Source organism: Lithobates pipiens, unplaced genomic scaffold (genome assembly GCF_037356315.1).
Source record: "Lithobates pipiens isolate NorthernLeopardFrog02 unplaced genomic scaffold, aLitPip1_a1.2 Scaffold_23, whole genome shotgun sequence".
Taxonomy (NCBI): domain Eukaryota; kingdom Metazoa; phylum Chordata; class Amphibia; order Anura; family Ranidae; genus Lithobates; species Lithobates pipiens.
Window position 1 is genome coordinate 275674910 of NW_027507785.1, and position 27584 is coordinate 275702493.

At 46.1% G+C, this 27584-nt stretch overlaps 1 protein-coding gene across 2 annotated transcripts in view; it reads left to right on the forward strand.

The window, feature by feature from the left end:
- Nucleotides 1-775: 775 nt before the first annotated feature.
- Nucleotides 776-27584, forward strand: part of RABGAP1L (RAB GTPase activating protein 1 like) — a 613081-nt gene continuing 586272 nt past the window's right edge. The window contains exon 1 of one of the 2 annotated variants that reach the window (XM_077453243.1): nt 776-980. The gene's annotated coding sequence lies outside the window, so the exon portion shown is untranslated. The remainder of the gene's footprint in view (nt 981-27584) is intronic. The other variant, XM_077453242.1, reaches the window with a different exon arrangement.

Genomic DNA, 27584 nt, shown 5'->3' on the forward strand with positions numbered 1-27584 from the left:
TAAGGCTATTACTGAAACGCGTCAGATTATTGTTTTATTGTCACTCTGATGTACCAATAAACGACACTTCAAGGATTACAGTGCTGCCGGCTCTTCTTACTACTGTTGCCCAGAAGCACTGCGAAAAAATAATGAGAAATTGATTTGTATAATATTTTGCCGTGGGGGTGTGGCGTTTGCGGGCACGAATCGCCACCTCCATGAAATTCGTTTTTGCAGGTTGGGATGTCTGGACAGAGGGACATTGCTCCAAATCAGGGACAGTTGAAAGCTACGGGATGAGCCCTATATGGACAATGAGCCACGCAGGCGTAGTTCCGTGTACAGTGTTGGCACAGATCGGTGGTGGCATGAAGAAACTTTTATGTGCGCGGATGTGAGATTTACGTCATCTTGGCTAGCCAATCACGACAGCCGAAGACTCAGAGACTGGAGGAAAATAGAGAAAGTGATGAGGGCAGCCAGACCACTAATGAGGAAGGCCACCTGTGTGCCAAAATGTGTCAAAATAGTATGCCAAAATGTAAAAAATGACATGAAAAAAAACAAAAACAAAAAAAATATGCTGAGCCAATGTTTAGTAAACTGGAGTGCTGTCACGTGACTGCCAATCCCATGCCCAGCCACTGTGGTTAAGTTGGGCACTAGTAACGTCAGCCTGGGCCGGCACACCGCCACCTCTCGGCGATCTAGTGCAATGACCGGGATCATAGCCTGTCACAGTCCGCTCAGCCCCGGCAGCACGCGCCTTCACACCACCCTGCTGCGCGCTTCCGCGCTTCCTTCGCTGACGTCGTGGAGGGGGCGCGCCTCGTGGCCGCGCCAACGGGAAGAACGAGAGAAAAGAGTGGAGGAGAGAAGGGGGGAGCGGAGTAACTGGAACGTGTGAAAGAGAAAGTGAACCGGACCGGAGGAGGACGGATCACCGGCACAGCCCCAGCTGCGGGACTTGGAGGGGGGAGACCGCCTGATGTTTCTCGGTAAGGGATTAGGAGAAGGAGGGGTCTCCGGTGTAACGGTTAGAGGTGGGAGGGCCAGTGCTCAGCTTCCCCCTCCCCTCCGAGCCTGCGGTGCCTGGAGCTCGTGCCGCAGTTCTCTCCACGGTCCGAGGTCTACTCATCAGCCAAGCTTGGCATGGGTACCCCAGTCCTACCTGTCATTCCTTCCTGCCAGCTCCTGTCATAGAGGGACACATGTTCCTGATTGGCTGTGACAGTCCCAGATTTAGTCCCCTGCCAATGACAGCGCTGTCCGGTAGCACAGGAGACCCTTTTCCTTCTCATATATTCTGGGCCTCTTCATTTATTTGAACTTTTAACCATCCAAATAAAAAGTCTTCGCAGATGTTCCTTGGTTCCCTGGAACAGCATTGAACGTGTCAAGCTAAAATGAGCTGAGCGGTAAAGTGGCCCTTTAAAATGTTGGCAACTATGCAGTGCCACCCTGGCAGCAAGCGCAGGGCCCTTTAAATTCCTGTGGGCCAATGCAGGATGACAGAAGTGCTGGATTAAATATGTCACATGGCCCTCCTGCCAAGACGTTTCCTAAACACACCGGTGCCGGTCGTTAGGGGTTAACAATCTTGCAGATGGCACCGTATTGTTGTGTCTAGCCATCTCATCTTTGTCTTGCATTATGCAGAGGTTTGTCTGCTCTTTTGCTTTTTTTTTATTTTTTATATTTTATTTTTTATTTTTTTTAAATGTAATTCTGTTGTTTAGGATTGTTGGATTCTGATGTGCATGGTAGTAGATTTTCAAGTAAGATCTGTCCAGGAGTGGGAAGTTACCGAGGAACTGTCGGGGTGATCTATAACACATTACTGGTGGTGTGGATGCTGGCGGAAGATTCACCGACGTGCGTCAGTTTACAGACCACTTTTATTAGAAATACGGAGACTTGTGCCAAATTTAGGTCGTTTATAGTAGTGGAAATTTTATTGTCTAGGTAATGCTGCAACAGATTCAATAAGATATACCTCCGTGTTGAATTTAAAATAAGCGGCTTTATCCCCCTCAATCTAGGTCCAAAATGTCAAGGCCAGGTTGAAAGCCTGGGAAAACCTTCCCCTATCCCTCTTAGGCCGCATTAACCTAATCAAGATGAAGATAATCCCTAAATTTACCTATCTATTCCGTAACTCCCCACAATGGATTCCTTCCTCATTTTTTACGAAATTGAATCGTTTGTTCTCTTCCTTCCTCTGGGGCTCCGTCCCCATAGGTTTAAACTATCCACGCTGATGCGTCCGGTGCTGCGGGGGGGGGGTTGGCGTTTCCTGACTGCCAGAAATATTTTCTGGCAGCACAGTTGGTCACGGTAGTCTGGTGGATGGCACCAGACGTGTCCAACCCTGCGGCGGTTCTGGAGGCTGCGGTGGTCCGATCCGTGGAGGCCCTGACACACTTACCCCTGCGGGGTCCCAGAGCCCCCTATGACATGACACCCTCTATGCACACAACTCTAAGGGCATGGCGGGCGGGACTGGGACTGGGGGGTTTCCGGGGACTGCAATCTCCCCACACACCCCCCTATGGAATAATCCTACCTTACCTCACCTCTACTCACTACCAGACCCCAAAATTTGGGCCAGATGTGGCATAAAACTCATATCTGACCTCACGTCAGATACGACTATACACCCCTTTAATCACCTGGTATCTCGCAATAATGTGCCCTCCTCGCATCTATTCCACTATATGCAGCTATCCCATGCTTTCAAGGCCCAAGTGGTACCCAATACCACGCAAATTGTGCAATCCGCCCTGGAAAAGGTTACAAGATCTGAATGTACTAGGAAGCCGACTTCGGCCCTCTATACGCACCTTATTAGGGTCTCTTTTCCAGATCTGTCAAAGCTCCGACAGAGATGGACTCAAGACATTCCGGACCTGGATTCCGAGGACTGGGAGGACATGTGGGACTTTCCCTTCACCATCCTGGTCTCTCTTCGAGACCGTCTCATACAATACAAAATTCTACACCGGGCATATATTACCCCGTGTAGATTACATAAAATGAGAACCTCCCTGTCCTCGGAGTGCTGGAGATGCACTGGGGATCCGGGTGACTTTATACACATCTTCTGGTCCTGCCCGGTGATTCAGCGTTACTGGTCACAGGTACTATCCATAATTCATGAAGTGGTGGGAATAGATGTAGCCCAGACCCCGCGGATATGCCTTCTGGGATTGGTGGAGGGGGTGGCCCCCAGGATAGCAGACAGAACCCTGTCATTACAGCCGTCATTACAACTGTGGAAATCCCATGTCAATAAAGTCTTGCCACATTATAAGGAAACATATCATAACAGGGGTTGCCCCAAAAAATACATGAAAGTGTGGTCTAAGTGGCTGGCTGATGCCTCCACAGTGACTACAGATTAACATGTCCGGGATGTCATCCTGAGGGAAGATGGGAGTGTGGTTGGGGTGGGTCCCTGGTATTGCTCCACTTCACTGTCTTATGTTATTTAGTGTAGCCAATACTATGAGCCTAGTTCACTTATTCTGGTGCCCCTTGCGGCCCGACTGCAGAATTCGGTCCTAAGTTGTTATATGGAGTGGGAGCCAACCTAGCACTAAGTTAGTTGTTGTTGTTGTGGATGTGCTACAGGTGTCGATTATTCTGTTGGAATCGCTTGATGGCCCCTGCGTGGGTCTAACCATAATACTGTGGCATGTCACTGTTCTTTGTTGAATGTTTGTTTGTCTGTCTAAAACTCAATAAAAAATATTTAAAAAAAAAAAAAAAATAAGCGCAGTATAGAAAGACCATGTTGGTGGTCGTTTTGTGGACCTGTTCTTCTGAAGTTGTACAATAATCAATATATTTGCTATGTACATTAATAACATTACATAACAAACTCTGTAAAAATAATATAATATTGGAGGAGTGTACATAAGTGTGTGTGTGTGTGTGTGTTTATATATATATATATATACACACATTTTTATTTATGTGTCCCCCCCCTTACAATTAGGACCATATTTAAAGGGGTTGTAAAGTAAAAATTTTTATTTTTTTAAAATAACAAAAATGTCATACTTACCTCCACTGTGCAGCTCGTTTTGCACAGAGTGGCCCCGAACCTGCTCTTCTGGGGTCCCTCGGCGGCTGTCTCTGCTTCCTCCCGCAGGTGCTTCTCACGTTAATGCGAGCTCCCTCGCATTGGTGAGAAGCACTGCGGGCACGCTCCCGTGATACAGCCGGCAGCTATATAACCGCTCGCTGTATCACAAGGCCCCGCCCCCCGGCGCGCTGCGTCATTGGATGTGATTGACAGCAGCGCGAGCCAATGGCTGCGCTGCTTTCAATCCATCCACTCCAGCCAATCAGCGGCCAGGCTGAGCGGCGAAGAGGACGGCGGGGGCGAGCGCGGGATTTTCGAGGGGTCAGGTAAGTAAAACGGGGGGACTGGGGGCGCCAGCAGTGTGAGATGTTTTTTCACCTTTAATGCATAGAATGCATTAAGGTGAAAAAACATTTACCTTTACAACCCCTTTAAATCTTGAGGGGCTTGAGGCCCCTCATGTTCTGGTGGCTTCTCATACACATAGTTGGTTTACAGTTTCAACGATGGTCACACATTTTTTAAAATATGAGTGTACACACACACACACACACACACACACACACACACACACACACACACACACACACACACACACACACACACACACACACACACACACCAACCATCATTCTGAGGTCATGTGTGCACATACGCAGTCATAGGCCACCTTCCTTAAAGTGCAGTTCCATCGAAAAAATAAATAAAAGTCAGCAGCCACAAAAAGTGTAGCTGCTGACTTTTTTAATAATCAGAAACTCGCCTGTTTTTTTTTTTTCAGGCGGATGTTGGCTCAAACTTGTCTTGCATACACACGGTCACACAATGTTGTTGGAAATTACGAACGTCAAGAATGTGGTAAAATTTAAGTTCAATAGCCAGTACGGCTCTTCTTGATTCTGATCATGCGTGGAACTGTGCGTCGGAATTGTGTACACACGATTGGAATTTCTGATAACGGAATGTCCGATGGAGCCTACACACTGTCGGAATTTCTGACAAAAAGCTCCCAACGAACATTTTCCATCTGGAAAATCCGACCGCGTTTACGCGACATTACTGTGGGCGCCCGGCTGTGGCTTCACAGCCGGGCACACACTGCACGCTGTGAATGGCCTGGCAGTCTTCTGGGACTTGTGACATGGAGGAGGAAGTGGGAGCCGGATGCCTCTAAAAAGAGGGTATCCGCTCCCCCCCCCCCCCCCAAAAAAAAAATGACATGGCAAATGTGGCCTGTCAGGGGGTCACCATCACTTAAAGTGGAAGATCCATTTTTGGGTGGAACTCCGCTTTGAGATTGTAAGTGCTCTGTGTGTCTCGGCCGCATCCATCTTATTATAGGCTTACCTATATGTAAAAATAAGTCTGGGCGGGGGCGCCTTTTACAACCACTTTTAAGATTATTTTTGTATAGAGGGGGACCCAGGGCAGTTGTCCCTTATTTCCTCTTATAAATCCAGCACTGTATACAATGTATGTATGTGTGTATTTGCACCAATCAGCCATAACTTTATGACCACTGACAGGTAAAGGGAATATCTCGTTACAATGGCATCTGAAAATTGGTGGGATGTATTAGGCAGCAAGTGAACATGTTGTCCATGAATATGATGTGGTAAAAGCAGAACAAAATGGGCATCGTGTGGAAAGCTGTGTGCGTTTTTATATAATGTGAAAGATGAAGTTATGCCGAGTAAATAGATACCTAACATGTCATGCGTCAAACTTGCGTAGAATTATTGCTCTTGCTCTAACATTCGTGGCGATACCTCACATGTGTGGTTTGAACACCATTTTTACACGGGGACAGTGGCACTTTATATTTTTCCTTTTTTTATTTTCCTTCTTCTTTTTTCAGTTTGACACATCGCGCCCAACCTCCGAACGGTCATAGAGACTCCGGCGAGCATCTGCTTCTCCGGCAATCTCTATGATCACCAAACCCGGGGCCGGCGGATCCGTTCTCCGACTCGGCAATGGAAGCGTTGAGTCGGTAGAAGCATCAGAGGGTGGCGGAAGAGGGAGGATTCCCCTCTCGCCACCCGTAAGAACAGTCAAGTGATGGAACAGCCGCTATGATCGTTCTTATGGTGTAGGGACTCGCGGGCTGAAAAAGCTGATATCTGAATGATGCCTGTAGCTGCAGGCATCATTCAGATAATTCCCCGCAAAGTCAATGAAGTCATATGAGTCATTCTGTAGAGCGCCCAGCTGTTTCCAGCTGCAGTGTATTTCAGTGTGTCAAAGACTGACAGTCCGCAGGCGGCCTCCAGGTGCACAAAAACATTGGGCTGATGCACCAGACATGACTAAATGCCATGTGTGCATGTGGCCTTATAGGATCCGTTCACAGTGACCTGCCAAAGCATTACTTTTTCTCTGTGCCCTGTTCACACCACAATGCAGTTGTGATGCACAGTGCAAAAAATGCAGAAACGCACTGTAGCGCAGTGGAGGTTTAAATGGAGTATAGTTTTGTAAACTCTTAATAAACTTTAACCCTTTCCTGCGAGCCGTCATAGCTATGCGTTGGCTCCTTTATGCGGGATAACGGGCGCGTGCCCGATGCACTGCAGGGGTGGGGATGCTCGTGGCCGATGGTCGCGGTGACCACCGGCCATGAATGATCACAGGCACAAGAGGCAGAACTGGGAAATGTGTGTTTGTGTGTAAACACACAAATCCCTGTTCTGCTCTGTGAGTAGAGACAGATCGTGAGTTCCTAATAGCTAAAAATCAAGATCTGTCATCCCCTTGATCGCCCCCCGTGTTAACTCATTCCCTGTCAGTGACATTTATACAGTAATCGGTGCATTTTTATAGCACTAATCGCTGTATAATTGTCAAGTGTCCTGATGTGTCCACGATAATGTCGAAGTCACGATAAAAATCATATCGCCGCCATTACTAGTAAAAAAAAAAAAAAAAGACATAAATCTATCCTCTATTTTTAGATGCTATAACTTTTGCGCAAACCAATCCAATATATGCTTATTGCACACATAGTGGTACAGGTTTTGCTCAAGAATATCCCTGTATTTAGCACCATCCATCTTTCCCTCAACTCTGACCAATTGCCAAGTTCCGACTGCTGAAAAACATCCCACAGCATTATGCTGCCACCACCATGTTTCACTGTGGGGATGGTGTTCTTTGGGTGCCAGACATGGGGTTTTCTTTGGCCAAAAAGTTCAATTTTAGTCTCATCAGACCAGAGCATCTTCCTCCATACATTTTCAGAGTCTCCCACATGCCTTTTCACAAACTCAAAAGGTGTCATTTTTGTTTTTTTCTGAAAGTAATGGCTTTCTTCTGGCCACTCTGCCATAAAGCCCAACTCTATGGTGTGTACAGCTTATTGTCATCCTATGTACAGATACTCCAGTTTCTGCTGTGCAACTCTGCAGCTCATCCAGGTTTACCTTAGGTCTATGTGCTGCCTCTCTGATTAATGCCCTCCTTGCCAGGTCTGTGAGTTTTTGTGTGCGGCCGTCTCTTGGCAGGTTTGGTGTTGTGCCATGTTCTTTCCATTTGGTTTTGATAGATTTGATGGTGCTCCTAGGGATCATCAGAGATTTGGAGAGATTATATATATATATATATATATAAATTTTTTTTTTTTTTACAACCTAACCCTGATTTGTCCTTTTCAACAACATTGTCCCTTACTTGTTTGGAGAGTTCCTTGGTCTTCATGGCAGTGTTTGGTTAGTGCTGCCTCTTGCTTAGGTGTTGCATCAACTGGGGGCCTTTCAAAAAGGTGTGTGTATATATAATGACAGGTCATGTGACATTTAGAGCTTTTTATCGGCTTCATAACAAAGGGGGTGAATACATACGCACAGTGTCTTGTGCTAAAACAGTGCATTGCACCTCCCTGGAAAAGAGGCCACTAACCACCAAAAAAGTCTTCACTCTGTGCCCTTGCAATGATTGGCATTATTCAGAAACGTGTGAATGGGCCTTCAAGGTTGTGACGCAGCCAATTACGTCATTCCGATGTGTACATGAATCTGTTTCATGCACTACCGTGGGACAGACATCTACAGAGTATCTATGACACCCTTTATGAATTCCCCTGCATGAGTTTTGCTATGCAGCCGCTGGCAGGCTTTGCTGGAATGTATAGCCCGCTGGGTCCTGCCCATCTGCAGTTTGTGCATTACTGACAGCTAAAGTCTGCCCACATAATGTAGCTATTAAGTGTTTTGCGACAGTTGTGATTTTTTATTTATTTATTTATTTTTTGTTGTGTGGTGTACTGTAAGTACTTTGTTGTCAGAGATGTGATGTGACCTGTCAGATGTGTTTGGACTTTTGACCAGTTTCTTTCTGACAGTGTTACCCAGCGCTCCCTTCTGCAGTGCAAATATCTCAGGTGGCACGCGTGTGTGTGATTTGCTGTGGAGACCGGTATTACATATTTGTTATACAGAAACATTTACAAGAGTGTCTGAGAGTGAACTGGAGCCAACGCTGTTTCTTAAAGACAAATAATCTTGAAGTGCTTTTAGGGAGCTCGTAAGGCCGGGTTCACACCGCTGCGATGCGGGAACGCCGCGAATCCGCGGCGTTTTCCCGCATCGCACGACTCCCGGCAGTTCACACTGCCCTATGCGAACGGCTGGGAGTGTCAATGATATGTTAATGACACCCCCAGATCCGATCGCATATCGCAGTGCGATCTGCCGACTCGCACAAGAATCGGATCGCATGGTGTGAACGCCCATGCGATCCGATTCTGTTGCGGACGAAAAAAAGGGTCCCGTGCGAGTTTGCTGCGGGACCGCTGCGAGTTCAGCCATACTATCTGTATGGCTGAACTCGCAGCGCTACGGAGATCGGATGTGATTTGCGGTGCGAATCACATCCGGATCTCCCCCCGCAGCAGTGTGAACCCAGCCTAAATGAGACACACTGGGGTTGATTAAATAAAACCGGAGGGTGCAAAATCTGGTGCAACTCTGCACTGAAACCAATCAGCTTCCAGATATTATTATTATTATTATTATTATTATTATTATTATTATTATTATATATATATATTTTTTTTTGTGAAAGCTTAGTTATTTTAAAGGCTCGTTTTAAAAAGAAATTAAATAAAAAAAAAAATATAACAAACATGTTTCACTTACCTCTGTGCAGTTGTTTTTGCACTGGGCAGCCCAGATCCTCCTCTTCTCTGGCCCCCTTTGCTTTCTTCACGCCTCTCAGCTAGCAGCTTCCTATGGGGGGCACTGGAGTTGAGTCACATCTCTGTGTGTCCATTCAGATACGGAGCCCTGACCTGGCTCCTCCCCCTCTCTCCCCTGATTGGTCTATTGACAGCCGTGGGAGCCAATGGTCCCAGACAGCTTGGTCATCCGTGGACATCGCTGGAGAGAAATGGGGCTCAGGTAAGTAATTAGGGGGTGCCTGCTACACGCAAAAGGTTTTTTATCTTCATGCATAGAATGCACCTACATTTACACCTCCTTTAATTAAACAAGCTGAATTTAGAAGCTGATAAGCTACCATGCAGAGCTGCACCAGATTTTGCTCTCTCCAGTTAGTAAATCAACCCCAGTACTTCAAGTGTACCTGTCATTTGGTTGTTTTAGCAGGTAGACCTATTTTGTGAGTGTGAACCAGAGCTGAAACTTTCAGGTACCAAAAATCTTTACAGTCAGTGGATTGTTGTTGATACACCAGACAAACCTGTTTAACCACTTGCCCACTGGGTGCTTTTACCCCATTCCTGCCCTGGCCAATTTTTAGCTTTGAGCGCTGTCACACTTTCAATGACAAAAAAAAATAGAAAGTCAGCAGCTACAAATTCTGCAGCTGCTGACTTTTAATATATGGACACTTAACTGTCCTGCGAGCCCGCAATGTAAGCACTCAAAGCCAACCCATCCCTCAGCTCCGGGTGGAGGCGCTGGCATCCTTACTAAGGGAAACAGGAAGTGAAGCCTTACGGCTTCACACAGAGGCGTAACTAGAAACCTCAGGGCCCCGGTGCAAGAAATCAGGAAGGGCCCCCCCCCCCGAAAAGCATGATTTTGATACTATATTTTTTTCCACTGTACAACAAAGTAAAAAATTTCTGTGCAGCCTGTGTCCCCAGTGGAACCTGTGTCACCAGTGAAGTGGTGGTACTGGAGGTGGGTGGCGGTTTTGGTACTGGAGGGGGATAGTGGTACTGGAGGTGGGTGGCGGTGGTGGTCCTGGGGGGGAGTGGCAGTGATGGTCCTGGAGGGGGATGGTGGTCCTGGAGAGGGGTGGCATTGGTGGTCCTGGAGAGGGGTGGCGGTGGTACTGGAGGTGGGTGGCGGTGGTGGTCCTGGAGGGGGATAGTGGTCCTGGAGTGGGATGGTGGTCCTGGAGAGCGGTGGTGGTGGTACTAGAGGTGGGTGGTGGTGGTACTAGAGGTGGGTGGCGGTGGTACTGAAGGTGGGTGGTGGTGGTACTGAAGGAGGGATGGCGGTCCTGGAGGTGGGTGGCGGTGGTACTGGAGGTGGGTGGCGGTGGTACTGGAGGTGGGTGGCGGTGGTACTGGAGGTGGGTGGCGGTGGTACTGGAGGAGGGTGGCGATGGTACTGGAGCAGCATGGTGGTCCTGGAGAGGGGTGGCGGTGGTGGTACTAGAGGGTGGGTGGTGGTACTGGAGAGGCATGGTGGTCCTGGAGAGGGGTGGCGGTGGTACTGGAGGTGGGTGGCGGTGGTGGTACTAGAGGGTGGGTGGTGGTACTGGAGAGGCATGGTGGTCCTGGAGAGGGGTGGCAGTGGTACTGGAGGTGGGTGGCATGGTGGTGGTACTGGAGAGGGGGTGGCATGGTGGTGGTACTGGAGAGGGGGTGGCGGTGGTCCTGGAGGTGGGTGGCGGTGGTCCTGGAGGTGGGTGGCGGTGGTACTGGAGGAGGGGTGGCGGTGGTACTGAAGGTGGGTAGCACGGTGGTGGTGGTGGTGGTACTGGAGGAGGGGTGGCGGTGGTACTGGACATCAGGATCCCCAGATACCCCACCTTACTTTAGGGTCCCTAGACAGTCACCCCCCTTAAAGAGGTTTCGCTGTACCTTGCTGGACTCCGCTGTGCACCTTGGCCCCCAGCAGATCTCTGTACCCCCCCCCCCCCCCCCACGCACCTGGGGGGAGGCAGCGATCAGCAGCTCTATGGATGTTGATGGGCGGCGGGATCTTCCCGAGTCTACACACACACTGGAGAGGGGTCAGCACGGCTGTGAGTGGAGAGCGTGTCTCATGTAAACAGCAGCACAGAGACACCGGCACTCGGGAGTGAAGTTTAATTTTCCCTCGTCCTCTCGCAAAACACACAGCTGATCCTGCTCCCCCTTCGGCCCCCCTCCCCTCCTCTCCTGTGTTCTCCGCGGGCATTCAGGTGTGAAGCTAACAAGCTCACATTTCCCGCGGAGAACACAGGAGAGGAGGGGAGGGGGGCCGAAGGGGGAGCAGGATCAGCTGTGTGTTTTGCGAGAGGACGAGGGAAAATTAAACTTCACTCCCGAGTGCCGGTGTCTCTGTGCTGCTGTTTACATGAGACACGCTCTCCACTCACAGCCCTGTGAAAAGCAACCACGCCGGGGCCCCCCCACAGTGATGGAATTCCAGGGCCCAGTCGCAACTGCAACTGTTGCGACCCTGATAATTCCGCCACTGGCTTCACAGCCTGTTTACTACTGCGCATGCACGAATCACACTGCGCTTTCTGAATAGTCCCTACTGTCTTCTGGGACCTGTGTGTCTGTCAGAAGGGAGTTGGGGGAAGGAAGAGAGGCCAGGCATTGCGTAGTTCGCTGCACAAGATTGCGGCGATCTTTCCCCGGAAGTGGGAGCAGATACTTGGATTTGACAGGTATCCGCTCTCCTTCCTCCCCCCTGAAAGGTGCCAAAGGTGGCGCCAGAGGGGGGGGGAGAAGAATCTGATCCACGGAAGTTCCATTTCTGGTTTACCTCCATTTTAATCACCACTGGGTTTATTTTTTTTTTTCAAAATACACAAAGGCCTGAAAATGTTGGAAAAAACATTTTCTCCTTCACTGATGGGTGGTGATGAGGCTGCACTGATGAGCTGGCGTTGGGACAATGATGAGGCAGTACTGAAAGGTGATGCTGATGAGGAGGCACTGTTGGGACTGCACTGATCAGTTCCCTGATTATCAGTGTAGGTGTCCCTACAATCACACAAGCTGGTGATTGGCTCTCCTCTTCTCGTGCTGTCAGCGTGTGGAAAGAAATGCTGATAACTGGCTTGTGTTTACATCATGATCAGCTGTGATTGGACACAGCTGATCACATGGTAAAGAGCCACTGATTGAGAAGCTCACTGTGTGCGTTGAAATCAGAGTAATGCATTTCAGTACAGGAGAGGAAGACTGAAGATAAGGCTGGAGTTCAGCTTTAAAGTGTAAAGGCAAAAATTATTTAGTGCATTCCTGCAATACATGTACATTTCTGCATGCTTAATTCCTTTACCACTTTAAGACCAGGTCAATTCTAATACTTTTTGTGTACATTTAAATATCATCCTTTTTTCTTTTTTCTTTTCTTTTTTTTTTCTAGAAAATTACTTAGAACCCCCAAACATATTTTTTTTTTTTTAAGCAGAGGCCCTAGAGAATAAAATGGTGGGTGTTGCAACTTTTTAAGTCACATGTATTTGTGCAGCCGTTAATGATTAATTTTGTTGCAAAAAACACACAATATAATACCTAATTGTTTTGTAAAAGATAATGTTATCATGCTAAGTAAATAAATAGATACAAACATGTCACACTTTAAAATTGCGCACGCTCGTGGAATGGTGTCAAACTACGGTACTTAAAAATCTTCATAGGTGACAGTTTACATATACATGCGCAACCTGTGTATGCTTCCGTGATCAGCTTAAGTTTAAGCAATTTAAAGATTAACTAAAAGGACAACATTAATGTCATTATCTAAATGTTAGATTTGAATTGGAGACAATTATGGCGGAGAATTAAAAAAAACCTATTGGGCTGGGACTTTACCGTGTTGATGTGTATGTACATACTGCGGTTGGCAAGTGATTTAAACACACTGCAGGTACAGAAAAATAACTGTTGATGGGTCAGAAATATGGGTAGGCTCCAGCTTATCTCTTGGACATGACAACATGCACTATATTACCAAAAGTATTGGGACACCTGCCTTTCCATGCACTTTAATGGTGTCTCAGTGTTAGTCCGTAGGGTTCAATCTTGAGTTGGCCCACCCTTTGCAGCTATAACAGCTTTAAACTCTTCTGGGAATGCGGTCCACAAGGTTTAGGAGTGTGTCTATAGGAATGTTTGACTATTCTTCCAGAATCACATTTTTGAGGTTGGGCACTGATGTAGACTAGAAGGCCGGGCTCGCAGTCTCTGCTTTAATTCATCCCAAAGGTGTTCTATTGGGTTGAGGCAGGCCAGTCAAGTTCTTCCACCCCAAACTCGCTCATCCATGTCTTTATGGACCTTGCTTTGTGGCAGGCGTCCCAATACTTTTGGTAATATAGTGTAGCTCTGTATTCCTAAGTACATGGTGTCAGCCCTGCCTACTTTCTTTCTAATGGAGTGCAATGAACACAGCCCTCTCTCCATAACTTCCTCTGCCTGTGGAGATAGGGAGGGATTATCAGCTCACCAGATTTCTGGCAATATCAAAGGGTGTTTTTTACACTTCTTGAGCAGATATATAATAAAACCCTTTCAATGGTATATTTAGCAGACCAAAAGGGAGAAAATAAGAGTTCATTGTTTAGATATATATGTGCACTTTAAGTTGTGTCTAAATGATGTCAATTGTTCTATAATGACTTTGATGCGGAACTTGTGTATCTAAACCCATTTTATTTTCATTTTGTATAAAGTAGGGGGTTTTCTTAGTTTTGGATAAAGTGGGAAGTACTGAAACCCTCATCAGTTTTTGTTATCCCAGAAGGGTAGGTTTTCCTCCCTTATACATCCTGGGGAAAAAGTGAGGGGAAATACACAATTTCAAAGTTGTCACTGGAGCAGAGGTATATTCCAAAATAGGAGAGGCAGAACATAAACTGGGGTTTATACCTCTACTTTTGACTTTTAGACTCAAAAGCAAACATTTATTATATTGCAGCTTATCCATTCTTAGGTGTGATGGCTGCATTACCCTTTTTTTTTTTTTTTTTTTTTTTAGGCTTTCCTCTATTTCAATTTGGTGATCTGGCCAGCAAGTCCAGTTTTTCAAAAGAACAAGCAATCTTGCAGATATGTCAGTTACCGTCATAAGACAAACCATTCAGCACTGGCAGGGGTTGCTTACAATCTCCCCTGGTAGTTCCTACACTGTATGCCTAGAAGGGAATGGTAAATAGGCCACTCCTGTTCTATTAAAGAGGAAGTAAACCCTGATGGGTTTACTTCTTCTTTGTCTCCCTGCAAAGGTAAAGCATAATGGGCTACTATGCATCGCATAGTAGCCCATTATGTGTTACTTACCTGACACAGGAGCCAGCGATGTCACTGCTGTCCCCTGTAGCATAGAGCGTCCATCTTCTTCCAGGTATCGCTGCTCCGGCCACTCACAGCACTGGAGCAGCGATGATGTCACTCCTGTGCATGCGCACGGGAACCGCCACTAACGGCATATCGCCGTTAGCAGCGGCATGCTCAGCGCGCTTGCGCGCCAAATCAGTGCCTATTTTTTTGTAGATATCTCCTAAACTGTGTAGGTTTAGGAGATATTTTTTGGACCTACAGGTAAGCCTTAATCTAGGCTTACCTGTAGGTCAAAGTGGTTTGTAAGGGTTTACAACCACTTTAAGCCACATACCTAAATCATAGTTTTTCCAGGAAGTTTGAGAAGGTATGGGGCAGCTGGGCCTTGGTGACGCATACAAATAGGTAATTACCCTTTTACTCTGGGTGGAAGGAAAATTAGTTCTGTGGGGTCGTGGTGGGTCTGTTCACTACTCCACCACTGCTTCATATATCTTCGGATATGTCCTGAGATTTATCACTCCTATCTCCAGCCCTGGGGACTACACTTTGCATTGGGCTTGCCTATTATGTTCTGTTTGGACATCATCATTTTTTGTATGCACAGTAGTGTGTTTCTTGGTGTACTTTATGGTATGGTCTGGAGGGGTCCCAGCTTTCCAGAAAAACGGGAACAGGTTTTACATAGCTCCGTTAGGCCCAAAAAAGATAGACTACTTCTTTGTAAGCAAACACGTATCAAGAGAATGGGTACAAGATCTTGACACTGCTATAAAACCTCTCAAATATTGCACAAAATGAATTATTAGATACCACACGTTTGTTGAAGATGAAGGGCTTACTCTTGCATATCATTTGTGATGGCCGTGGGATGGAAGACTTTTGGTCAGAAGTTAAATCTTCCAAAAAAACTCTGACTAATGTCTCTTGTAGATAAACTGGCTACCTACCTACTGCATTATACCCCAGTATCATGTAAAGGTTACAGGAACTTCCTTCCTAGACACCTAGAACGCCACTAAAGCTTGCATACCCAGCATGTGTAAAAAGATAGAACCACTGAGCATAGAGCAGTGGTATGCCACTACATAGACTGGCATAGAGTCGATGGAACAACTCCCAGTTTAAATGAACAATGCGAAAATCAAAAAAAAAAAAAAACGAAATGTGTGCCCTTGCTTGTATACAAGGACTCTTAGTTGGGGAACCCTGATTCCGCTGCAGATCCTAGTGTCATGTACAGCTGAAGCTTTTAGGAATGGAGTATACCGTTAGAGAGAAGAGATTTCCAACCAGGTAAATATTACCTCTTCTTTCCCTTCATTACCTCAAATATCCCTCTTAAAGCGTTAGTAAACCCGCTATTTTTATTTTTTTAACACCTGCAAAGCAAAAGGCATAATGAGCTAGTATGCACCGCATACTAGCTCATTATGAAATGCTTACCTTAGAACGAGGCCCCGACATCTGGCACGATCCACGCCGAGGGAGCTGACATGCTCCCTCAGCGTTTCTTCCGGGTATCGCGGCTCCGGCGCTGTGAGTGGCCGAAGCCGCGATATCGTCACTCCCGCGCATGCGCGCGGGAGATTTCTTTCCGGCCACTGCCGGATTTTAAGGCCGAGAATCCCCTCGTGCGCATGCGCCGCTGACTGAGGGGAATATCTCCTAAACCGTACAGGTTTAGGAGATATTTTTTTTACCTACAGGTAAGCCTTATTATAGGCTTTCCTGTAGGTAAAAGTTACAAAAAAGGGTATACAACCACTTTAACCTTTACATTTTCCCCTTCCCGCACAAAAATGTAAATGCAACACACAACTTAAATGCCTCCCAGATTCAATGATGTGGCCAAGGGGCCTGGTAACCCTTTCTGACATTTTGTTATGTAGATGCTTTTGAGCAACTACAAATAATTTGGGATATCCCCTGAACGTACATTTTACAGGTATTGTCAGCTAAGATATTCCTTGAATACCCAAACCGAGAACCATGACCCTTTTTATCTCAACCTACCCTCTCATTGGTAGTCCAAGGTCCAATGGGATTCATTTCCATTTTATACTCCCCATTTGCAAAAAAAACAAAAAAACAACATAAGTATAACACCCCTGGAGATGAGGGCCAAATGGAAATCTGTTATACTATCCATGACTGATGGCGAGCGGCACACCAGCAGTGAATCACAAACTTATTCAATGCTATATTGTTCATCAGTCCTATCTGACTCCATCTCGACTTTTATGCTCACATCAAAATTGTAGGAGATGTTCACAAACTTGTGCAGGCTTTATTGACTCAATTTGGGCTTGCCCAAATGGTATCAACGTTTTGTAAATGGGTTGCTAATCGACTTAATTTTTTTGTATCCATCCCTATGTACCGCTAGATGTGAGGTCAGACAGCAGCGGGGGGAAGAGGGTGGATTGGTGGAGTGCAGTTGACCATGCGTCTTGGGAACAAAACCACCTAGAAAGACGGGACAAGGTGGTACATTCATGTGGTTATTGTGAATGGCACCCCAACACATTGTACAGTAGAGCCCAATGCACCACAGTCCATGTATCGTGGTGTGCTGCATTATTGATCAAGGGTCATGCACCTATTTTTTTTTTTATTTGTTATGGTGCACGGACAGCCCATTTTCAATAAATGGACTACCTTAACCTCCCTGGTGGTATGATTAGTTATGGTTTTAGGCGCTGAAAGCGGTACAATTATTTTGCATGGAAATTTGGCGTTTTATGTTGTAGTCCTGTAATTCTTAGGAATAACTTTCTTAAATCTGTTCAAACCAGTCTAGCAGACATCCTGGGTATGATAAAGTTTATAATATAATAAAGAATAATAAAAATTATTCAATAATGTAATCAAATCCTAAAACACTGAAAAAGGGACACTTTCTGGTTGCTATGGACAATCTCCAAATTACAGGTAAAAAAAACAGTACTTATAAAATAAAAGTGCATGCAGGGCACTGCACAGACCACTAGGGACAAAGGGGGTGTGTAATTTTTTTATACAGTACTGTAATCTGTAAGATTACAGTACTGTGTGTATTTTGTGTGTTGTTTTTTTTTTACTTTTTTGAATTTGGCGCCGATCTCCACTCCCGTGTGCCGCAACGTCGCAGGGAACGGAGCTCAACGGCATTCGGGCACTGTGTGAATCGAGCGGAGGAGAGCTGGATCACACAGTGCGGAGGACAGCGCTGGTTCCAGGGGACAAGGTAAGTAACTCTCCCTGTGTGCTCCCTGTATCCAGCAATGCGATCCCGAGTCTGGCTCGTGGAACTAAAATCCCAACCCGAGCCAGACTCGGGATCACCGACAGGGAGATTAACACAGCACACATGCCATAAAACATAATGCATGTGCATTAATGCAACGCCATTAATCACTTAAAAGCTCCACATGCAGCCTTTATATAGCGCAAAAGAGTATGTTTTTTACTTGACAAGCTGTGTGCAGAAAGCCAATATTTGCGAATGGAAGTTTAGCAACTGTACAGTATGCAGGGATAGGTGAACGGCCCAGAGCATGTGCAGCAGTGAATGATATGGGATTTCTGCATGCAGCTTGCTACAGGCACAAAAACATAAACCTCCTGGCTCATCACACTGTACGAGGCTAATTGCCTGTGTGAATGAGTCCTAGGTGTGAATTGGCCCTCATTCTTTCTATGGATCTGTGCTTTAAGTGGTTCTCTGCCCTGTTTGGAAAAAAAAAAAAAAGTCAGCAGCTATAAGTACTGTAGCTGTTGAATTTTTAACCACTTGCATACCGGGCACTTAAACCACCCTCCTGCCCAGACCAATTTTCAGCTTTCAGCGCTGACACATTTTGAATGACAATTGCACGGTCATACAACACTGTACCCAAATGAATCATTTTGTTTTCCCACAAATAGAGCTTTCTTTTGGTGGTATTTAATTACAGCTGGGAGTTTTATTTTTTGCTAAACAAACAAAAAAAGATGCAAAAAAAAATAAAAGGAAATCATGTTTAATAGATTGTTATAAAATTTTGCAAACAGGTAATTTTTCTCCTTCATTGATATGCGCTGATGAGGCTGCACTGGTGGGCACTGATAGGCGGCACTGTTTAAGCAGACTGCGGGCACTGATGGGTGGCACTGTTGCCTATTTTTAGGTGGCACTGGCAGGGGGCAGGTAGGCACTGATGAGCTGGCGCCAGCTCACTGTGATCGGGACTGATCTCCCTCTCACCGCCGCCGGTGATCAGTTTTTTTTTTTTTCTCCTTGCACTGTCAGCGCGAGAAGGAAAAGGAGCCGATTACCAGCTCTGTTGTCATCACATGATCAGCTGTCATTGGCTAACAGCTGATCATGTGGTAAGGGGTCTGGATCGATCCCTTACTCCAATCTATGTCTCATAGACTCGCTGATCACAGAGTGCGCAGCACGCTCCAATCGGGGCGCGCAGGCCGCTCGTGCATGGGACGACGTCAATAGACGTCATCCCGGCAAAGCAGGTCCGCTCTGTAGCTGTCATTTGGCTATAGCGCGGATCTCCAGTGGTTAATAAAAGGACACTCGCTTATCCAGGTGTCCAATGCTGTCCTTACCCACACTGGTTCTTCCAAGCCAGCATGTTTACCGTGGGCGGCTTCACAGTCAGGTATGCATGGGCAAACCACACTGCACTTTATTGGTGTGTCCCAGAAGGTTGCGGGCCGGAAAGGAAGGGGAACATCTGGTGGTAGCTGTAGTGATCCGCCTGCAAGTGGGAGTGGGGTGGGTACCTGTCAAACAGTTACCTACTCCCTTCCCACTTCCAAAAAAAAATGCCGCAAATAGGAGAGGGTAGGAGGGCATAAACTGACTTCGCCTTTAGGGCGAAATTCCGCCTCTAACCTCTCCTGCTGCTTCTTGAATATTCAAAGACACTGCTACTCCAGTGATCTCCGCTTGCTTCCAAGTCCAATGCCAAGTGAATGCTTGCCTACTTTGTGAACACAGCAGGTTGGCTGCTTGGCATGGGTGTCATTCAGAAAGTGCATTTTTCATATGCTCACAATGCATGAGGCTGGCCATTCAGCACGGGACCTGGACGCAAGTGGAGATCACTGGAGTGGTGATTTCTGCTTTAGTGATTTCCAGCTTCCAGGCACATTGGCCAGATATGATCTATACATAGTTCCAAGCTGGATCAATATAACTATAAATATATCCATACCTGGAGTTTTTCTCTAATGAACCTTGTATCCCATTTTAACTTTTTTTCAAAAATACGTATTAGTTCATGATGGGAGTGGTAATACTTTGTCTTCTATTTGTCTACTTGATAATAGCAATAGGTAATGTGACACGTCTTCTCTCTAATGTAATTCTGTAGTCTGTTATTTTTATTGTCTACTTTTGTCTGGTTCTTTATTCAGATACAGAATATGGAAGTTAAGTAACCTGTGGTGTTCCACGATCACACGGTAGTAATAGGTCTGGTGCTGGCTGTAATGTCATGCTCAGAAGTCAGGCCGATACATTTACTTCCTCATTGTGTGTGTGTGTGTATGTATGTATGTATGTATGTATGTGTATATGTAAAATTAGATTTTATAATATAAATTACACACACATCTAAAGAGTTATTTAAAGATGAGCATGAATTTGAGCTCAGTTGTGTAGCATGAGGCTGTAGATTCTGTAATATTTACATTTCTTTAATCATATGTCATGGGACACAGAGCCATAGTAATTACTATGTGGGTTATAGGCCACCATCAGGTGCTGGACACTGCCACACAATAAACAGGAAGTTGCCTCCCTATATAACCCCTCCCACTATTGAGACTATCTGTTTTTTTTCGCCAGTGTCATAAGTGTTGGTCACCAGTGAAGATGTGCTGTGCTGAGCTCCACTGGAGCAATCCTTACTGGGGCTAGCTATGCAGCTGGATCCATTCATAGTGTCTTTTAGGCCAAATTGAATGGTACCCCGGCCTCTTGTCCAAAGAAACAAGGTTTTGCCTGTAATGCTTCTTTTTAGAGAGCTTGCCCTCCGGGATCCAGTACTTTTGGAATGAAGGCCATAAAGTTTTACTGGCGGGGTGCTTTTTAACGGTCCAGGATTGTGGTTTTCCCGAGGGTCCCCGGTTCCTGAAGGGTTGTTAACAGAACCCACCGTGAAGGGTGAAGATCGGGTCTGTTGGTTTTACCACAGAAAACCCTGTGGCAGGAAAGGTAAGTGGAGTTTTTCTAAGGAATTTTTTAATTTCTTATGTCTCCTTTTAAAGTAAATGTTGTCTTGCCTAAGTGTCACCACTGGCGGCTGTATGAAGCGCGTACCTTCTCATGCTTTGCTCAGTCAGGCTGTGTCACAGAAGCAGCAGGCTTTTTTCCTCCGGGTAGCAGACAGACCTGTGGTAAGTTTGGGGGTTTTTCTTCCTCCAGACACTCCCACCTGAGCTGAACTCTTTCCATCTTCAAGAGGCTAAGTGTAAGGGAGAACTAAAAACGATTGGCAATGCCATTTTCTTTCACCGCCCCTACGTGGCAGCGGCTTCCAGGTCTCCTCCACGCCATCCCTCCCTCACTCAGCTGATTCTGTTGGCCTTGAGGCCCATGCTTGCTTGAAAAAGAAAGGAGAGGGGGTGCGTGATGTTCCGATGGGGGCGGGGCTTAGCAAAAAAAGAAACTCCATTTATGCTGGCTGCAAAATTGTTGGAGAGACATAAGAGCAAAGAAGAGCACAACAGAGATGGTGATACAGGCATTTCCTATTTGACGCATTTACTATTTGCATTAGGCTGAGCATTAATAGCAGTGGCTGACTATTGCTCAAGCAGTAGATGTGATTTCTTCTCTTAGTACCTCCGCTTTGTGCATCGGGCGGTGGTCACAAAGGGGGGTTGAAACCCCCCAAAAGAGCTATAAGGGTCTCCCTCAAGCTCTGGCAAGCCTACTCATCTCTACAAATGGCATTCCCCCCTGAGAGGAGGTAGCTGGTCAGAGCGAGCATCAGGGCCATTAAATGTCTGCAACTGTTTTTAACACTGCAGCCCCTGGTTTCAGGGGACCATGGTGAGGCTGATGACTCCTCTTCTGAGGTGTCAAATACAGGCAAATCGGCTGTTCTGTTCTGTTGATGGTGCATTCTTGCTGAATGATCGCTCCACATTTATGTACCCTTAACTGAGTGTTTGGGTTCACAAGCTGTGCATGCCTTTTCCTGTCCATTCATTGCTGGAAAAGCTTTTTTGTATCTGAGAGGATCACCCAGATGAGCATTTTTTTTTTTTTTTTTTTTTTTTTTTTTTTTACCTCCTAAAAAGTTTTCACACTTTATCCTATGGTGGAGGAAATTCACTTAGTAGAGTATACCAGCAAATAACGCTGCTTTCCTCTATGAATTTGACTTGTCCGGCAGACAATGCTCAAATGCTTAGGGATCCAACGGATAAAAAGGTGGAATTCCTATTGGGGAAAAAAACACAGGAGGCAGCTTTATGTTTGCAATAGTTGCTATGAGGGATTCTAAACTTAAGGCCTTGCGCCCTTCGCTAAGCACCTTGTAAGAAGCTCCTGGCTAATCACCCTTTTTGTTGTGAAACGGATATTTGGGGATATTTTGGATAATACATTCAAAGAAATTCTAGTGGAAAGCACCCCTTTTGCCATTTTAGAAAAGGAGTAAATGTATTTTCGTTTTAAAGTGGGGTACCCCCTAAAAAAAAAAAAAAAAAAAAAAAAAAAAATTAAAAGTCAGCAGGTACAAATACTGCAGCTGCTGGCTTTTAACAATCGGACACTTACCTGCCCCCAGTGATGTGGTCCTTGTTCCCCGCTCTGCTCTGCTCGCGGCGCCGTCATGCATACTGTGGGCACCCGGATGTGGCTTCACAGCCGGGGCACCCACTGCGCGAGCGGCGCAGGGCGCCGTGATACGCCGTACAGTCATCTGGAACACGTGACAGGTCCCAGGTGAATGTGCGGCGCGAGGGGAAGTGATGTCACCAGCCCGTGCAATGAAGAAGGCAGACTACGAGGGACCCCCTAGCAACCGGTATTTAGAGGTTAGTAAAAAAAATTTTTTTTATTTTTTGCCAATTTTTTTTTTTTTTTTTACGAATTTTAAGCAGCTTTTAATTTTTTGGTGGCAACACCACTTTAAAGCTTCTTCTCCTGTGCCAAAGGCATCAGCCTCCAAGCGGTCATGGTGGCTTCCACCGTCAGGTTCAATCGAATAGGGGGATTTCTTCTGCAGTTCTCATGGATCTGGCAGGAAGATTGTCAAGACAAATGGGCGGACTTCCTCAATAGCTCCAGGGTACAAACTGGAGTTCCAAGAGTTCCTTTCTCCTCGTTTTCTCAGATCTAAAGTTTCTAAGGATCCAGAGAAAAAGAAAATGGTGATCATAATCAAGTGGATTATGCAAGAACAGAGGTTGGGGTTTGATTCAAACCTTTTTTTTCACTGTGCCAAATCCGAATGGACATTCTGTATCTCAAAAATCAAAATTCAACTCCTGAATATAACCACTTTTTTTTTTTTTATTTTTTTTTTTTTGTATGGAATCAATCCAAATCGGTTATCTCCATCCTACAAGGAGGAGAACTTTTCGTGTCAATCGACATCAAAGATGCATACTTCCTCGCTCTCTAGTAATATCTACTTTTCAAGGTGGAAAATCTTAATTTTTCAGTGTGTATCTCTGCTTTCCAGCCAAGCTACTGCACCTTGAGTGTTTACAAAGTTTCTGACCGCTCTTCTAGCCAGATTAAGGGCCCAATGTATAACGATTTATGGTTTCCCTACTCGATCTGTTCTTGATAGACCAGTCGGTAGCCCACTTAGACCAAAGCATGGTCACCACATTCAACTATCTGGAATATCTAGGTTGATTTCTCAACCTAGGAGAAATCTTTAAAACCATGAAGAAGGCTAAAATACTTGGATCCGTTCATAGGTTCACCCAGAAAAGGGTATTCTTGCCCCCAGGCAAAGATCAGCACCATAAAGGAACTGATTTAGGTGGTCGAAGCAAGATGAATTTCTCCTATTCAACTTTACATGAGGTTGTTGGGGAAAAACTGTGGCCATTCCTTATGCTCAGTTTCATTCGAGACTGCTGCAAAACAGTATCGGATTGGCTTAGAACAAAGGATCCGCTAGCATGCGGAACAGATGCCTGGCTATTCTCGTGGAATCGGTTCTCACTGATTTATGCATTCCCTCCTATTCTGCCTGCGTCCATGACTTCTTCGAGGAAGGGAAGTCGTTGATTCTTAGGGCCCAGGAAATCTTGGTATGCAAAGATCATAAAGATGGCAGTAGGGGACCCATGGACCCTAACATTACAGCCAGACCTTCTCTCGCAAAGTCCGGTGTTCCATCCTACTTTACAAGCGCTAAATTTAACGGCCTGGCTATTGACACCCACACTCTGAAGAAGCGTGGGCTGTCGGGTTCAGTAGTTTCTACCTTGGTTAATGCAGGGGAGCCAGCCTCCATAATTATATATGATAGAGTCTAGGAAACATATGTCTCCTGTTATGAAACCAGGAGTTGCACCCCAGTTAATAGGTCAAAGGTAGAATCCTTGACTTTCTGCAGATGGGTTGAGAAATAAGGCTGGCCTTGAGTTCTTCTAAGGACAGGTCTCAGCCTTATCAGTATTATTTCAACGACCACATACTTTGCATTCTTTGGTTCGTAGCTTTATTCAGGGGGTAACGCTGCTTAATCTCCGGTTAGGTAACCCCTGAACCCTTGCGACTTGAATTTACTTTTGTCGGCATTACAAAACAGACTTGTGTTGCCTGAACGTCCTAAAAGAGGACAGGCAGCATCAAAACCTACCTTATCTAAGTGGATTTGACAAGTAATCGTTCAAGCTTATGGTTTAAAGAGGTAGCTCTACCCTCTCAAATCAATGCGCACTCTTCTAGGGCTGTTAATGCTTCGTGGGCAGTGCGTCACTAAACCTCCATGGCTCAATTCTGTAAGTCTGCAACTTGGTCTTCAATCCATACATTTACCAGATTCTATCTGGTGGATGTAAAAAGACATGAGGATGTGGCCTTTGGGCTCAATGTATGGCAGGCAGCGGTATAATCATCTGATCTCATGGTGCCCTACTTTGGTTGTCAACCGCCCCTCAGTTGGCATTGCTCTGGGACATGTCGGTGTCAGTTAATGACACCCCCAGATCAGTTCGCATATCGCAGTGTGATCTGCAAACTCGGACAGGAATCAGATCGCATGGTGTGAACACCCATGCGATCCGATTCTGCTGCGGACTAAAAAAAGGGTCCTGTGCGATGCGAATTCAGCCATACTATCTGTATGGCTGAACTCGCATCGCACAGAGATCGGATGTGATTTGCACTGCAGTGCGGTGCGAATCACATCCGATTCTCGTCACCGCTGCAATGTGAACCCAGCCTTACAGGTAAGCTGTTATAAAAAATCCTATTTTTTTTGGTAAACTCATTCAATGAATCCAAGCTCTGTAAGCTGAGATCGCATTGCATTGATGCATTCACACAATTTCACAGTATCCATGGGATAAACCAAAGTTCAGGAATATTTCTTTATCCCATTGTTTTGCACATCTATGTACACTACAAACTGTACGATTGAATCGGTTCTGATATCACTGTTTTACTAACCTGGCAGCTTATTATTCTAAATAAGAAATCATCATACATTTAAAGAGCACCTGTCATTTCAGATCTATCATAGCAGCGCCTGTTAGCGGCATCCTCTTACCTGCTGCCCCCCCCCGTCCCTCAATTTATGTCACTGCCGTATCACCAGCCATCCCATTAAAGTGAAGGGGACTGTCTGTGAGTCAATAGCGGGTCAGAGGAGGAGCTGCTGCGGGACAGAGATGAAAGTTGCTGTTTTAAAAATTTATTATTTAAATCACGTTTATTTAGATCAAGCCTTTTTACTAATGATTTAAATCCAATCCACCCTGAGAAAAAAGTTGACTTTGTGTGCACCAAATTCTTTTGCAACCCCAGATATTGCAGTATAAAAGTAGTAATGAAATATACTGTACATAACCTGTTCAAAGAACAGTGCTGTGGGAGGGACCCAGCCAGCCCCACCCACTAAAGGTTGCCTGCAAAAAGCCACAGGAAGGGTGGAGATCAGACAAGTGATCCTGCACAAGGAGAGAGAGAGAGCAGCAATAACTGGTCTTATTAAAGCGGGAGTCCGCCGTTTTTTTATTTTTATTTTTTATTTTTTTATTTTTTTTAAAGCCAGCAGCTACAAATACTGCAGCTGCTGACTTTTAAAATATTGACACTTACCCGCCCAGCGCGCCCGCGATGTCATCACCCGAAGCCGATCTCTCGTTCGTCTCTCGGGTGCTGCCGCCGCCATCTTGGGTATGGGAATCAGGAAGTGGAGCCTTGCGGCTTCATTTCCCGGTTCCCTACTGCGCATGCACGAGTCACGCTGCGCAATAAGGATGGTCCCCGCTGTCTCTGGGATCCGTGTGTTTCCCAGCAGGCAGCGGGGGACCTTCGGAAAGGGGCGTAGATTCTGCGGAAAGGGGCGTAGCTTCTGCAGAATCTACGCCGGAAGTGGGTGCAGATACCTGTACTGTACAGGTACCTGCACCCCCCCTCCCCCCTGAAAGGTGCCAATTGTGGCGCCGGAGGGGGGGGAGGAATCCAATGATCGGAAGCTCCACTTTAGGGTGGACCTCCGCTTTAAAGAAAGCTCCTGTACAGAGGCAAACTTCCACAGCTGATTACTATACCGATCCAGAAGAAATCTAGAAGGTACATGAAAATTTAGGAAAGAATACACATGGCTCTTGTATTTAGACACGATTTTCTTATTCCAGAGTTCAGCATTAACAATGTATCGGTGATCACAAAAAGAACATGTAGTTGGGCTCCATTGTGACTTTGGAGTGAGACTGTGATGCAACTTTGAGTATAACTTTAGTCCCACTGTACACTCTCTGGATCAAATTCGCATCAAGGTAGTATAGGCACCTTTTCAAAGTTGCTGCGACTTTAAATTACACTTTGAATAGGTGGCATTTTAAAAGAATGGGCTGCAACTTGCCATGCTACTATGATGTCCAAAGTCACATGATAATTTACACAAGTGTGAATGGAGCCTTAATTGAACTTTCAATCTGCTAAATTCATTCCAGGTGCATCAAACCAAAAGGTATGTAAAGTCTTATGCTGCGTACACACGATCGGACTATCTGGCCAAACCGTCGGACTTTGCAGCGGAGGTCCGCCGGACTTTCCGAACGAGCGGACCTGCCCACACACGACCGAACTTTGGCGGGAGTACGCCAGACTTTTGAAATGAACGGACTTGGCCACACACGGAGAAAAGTCAGTTTGTTTTGAACGCAGCTCCAGGTAGACGGAACTAGCAAAGGAGGTCAGTGTCGCCGCCTCCATCGGCGATATTGACACCTCGCTAGCCCTGTCACCTGGTATGGACGCAGACTTATATAGGGACAAGGGACGGGGTCACCGGGTGATGTCACATGGTGACCCGCCCCCTTATGATGTCACAGTCCCGGAGGATGTTGGGACTGTGACATCATAAGGGGGCGGGGTCATCACGTGACGTCACCTGGTGACCCGCCCCTTGTCCCTATATAATTTGCCGCACAGCGTGTCCCTGTCATTGCGGCCAGAGAGAGCGTCGAGTCAGCATCTCAAGGAAGAAGAAGAAGAGAAGGCACCGACAGAAGACCGGGCCACCGCTAGTAAGAGCTGGAAGAAGAAAGCGGAGGCTTGGCAAGAAGAACGGAAGAGGGGGACAAGACCTCCGAAGTCAGAAGAAGACCCCCGGACGGCGGCGACAAAGAAGAAAGCCGGGCTCCTTCGCTAGTAAAAGAGCTAGCAGAAGATAGTGGAGGACTCTGGCGAGAAGACCCCCCAAGACGGAAGACCACCGGAGCTGTCCAATAAATTATTTCAAAAATGTGTTGTGTTTTTTTCTTTACACTTTTTTTTTCCACCAGGTGAATGGTACCCCAATACTCATTCACATAGGGTGGGGGTTGGTATCTGGGGACCCCCTT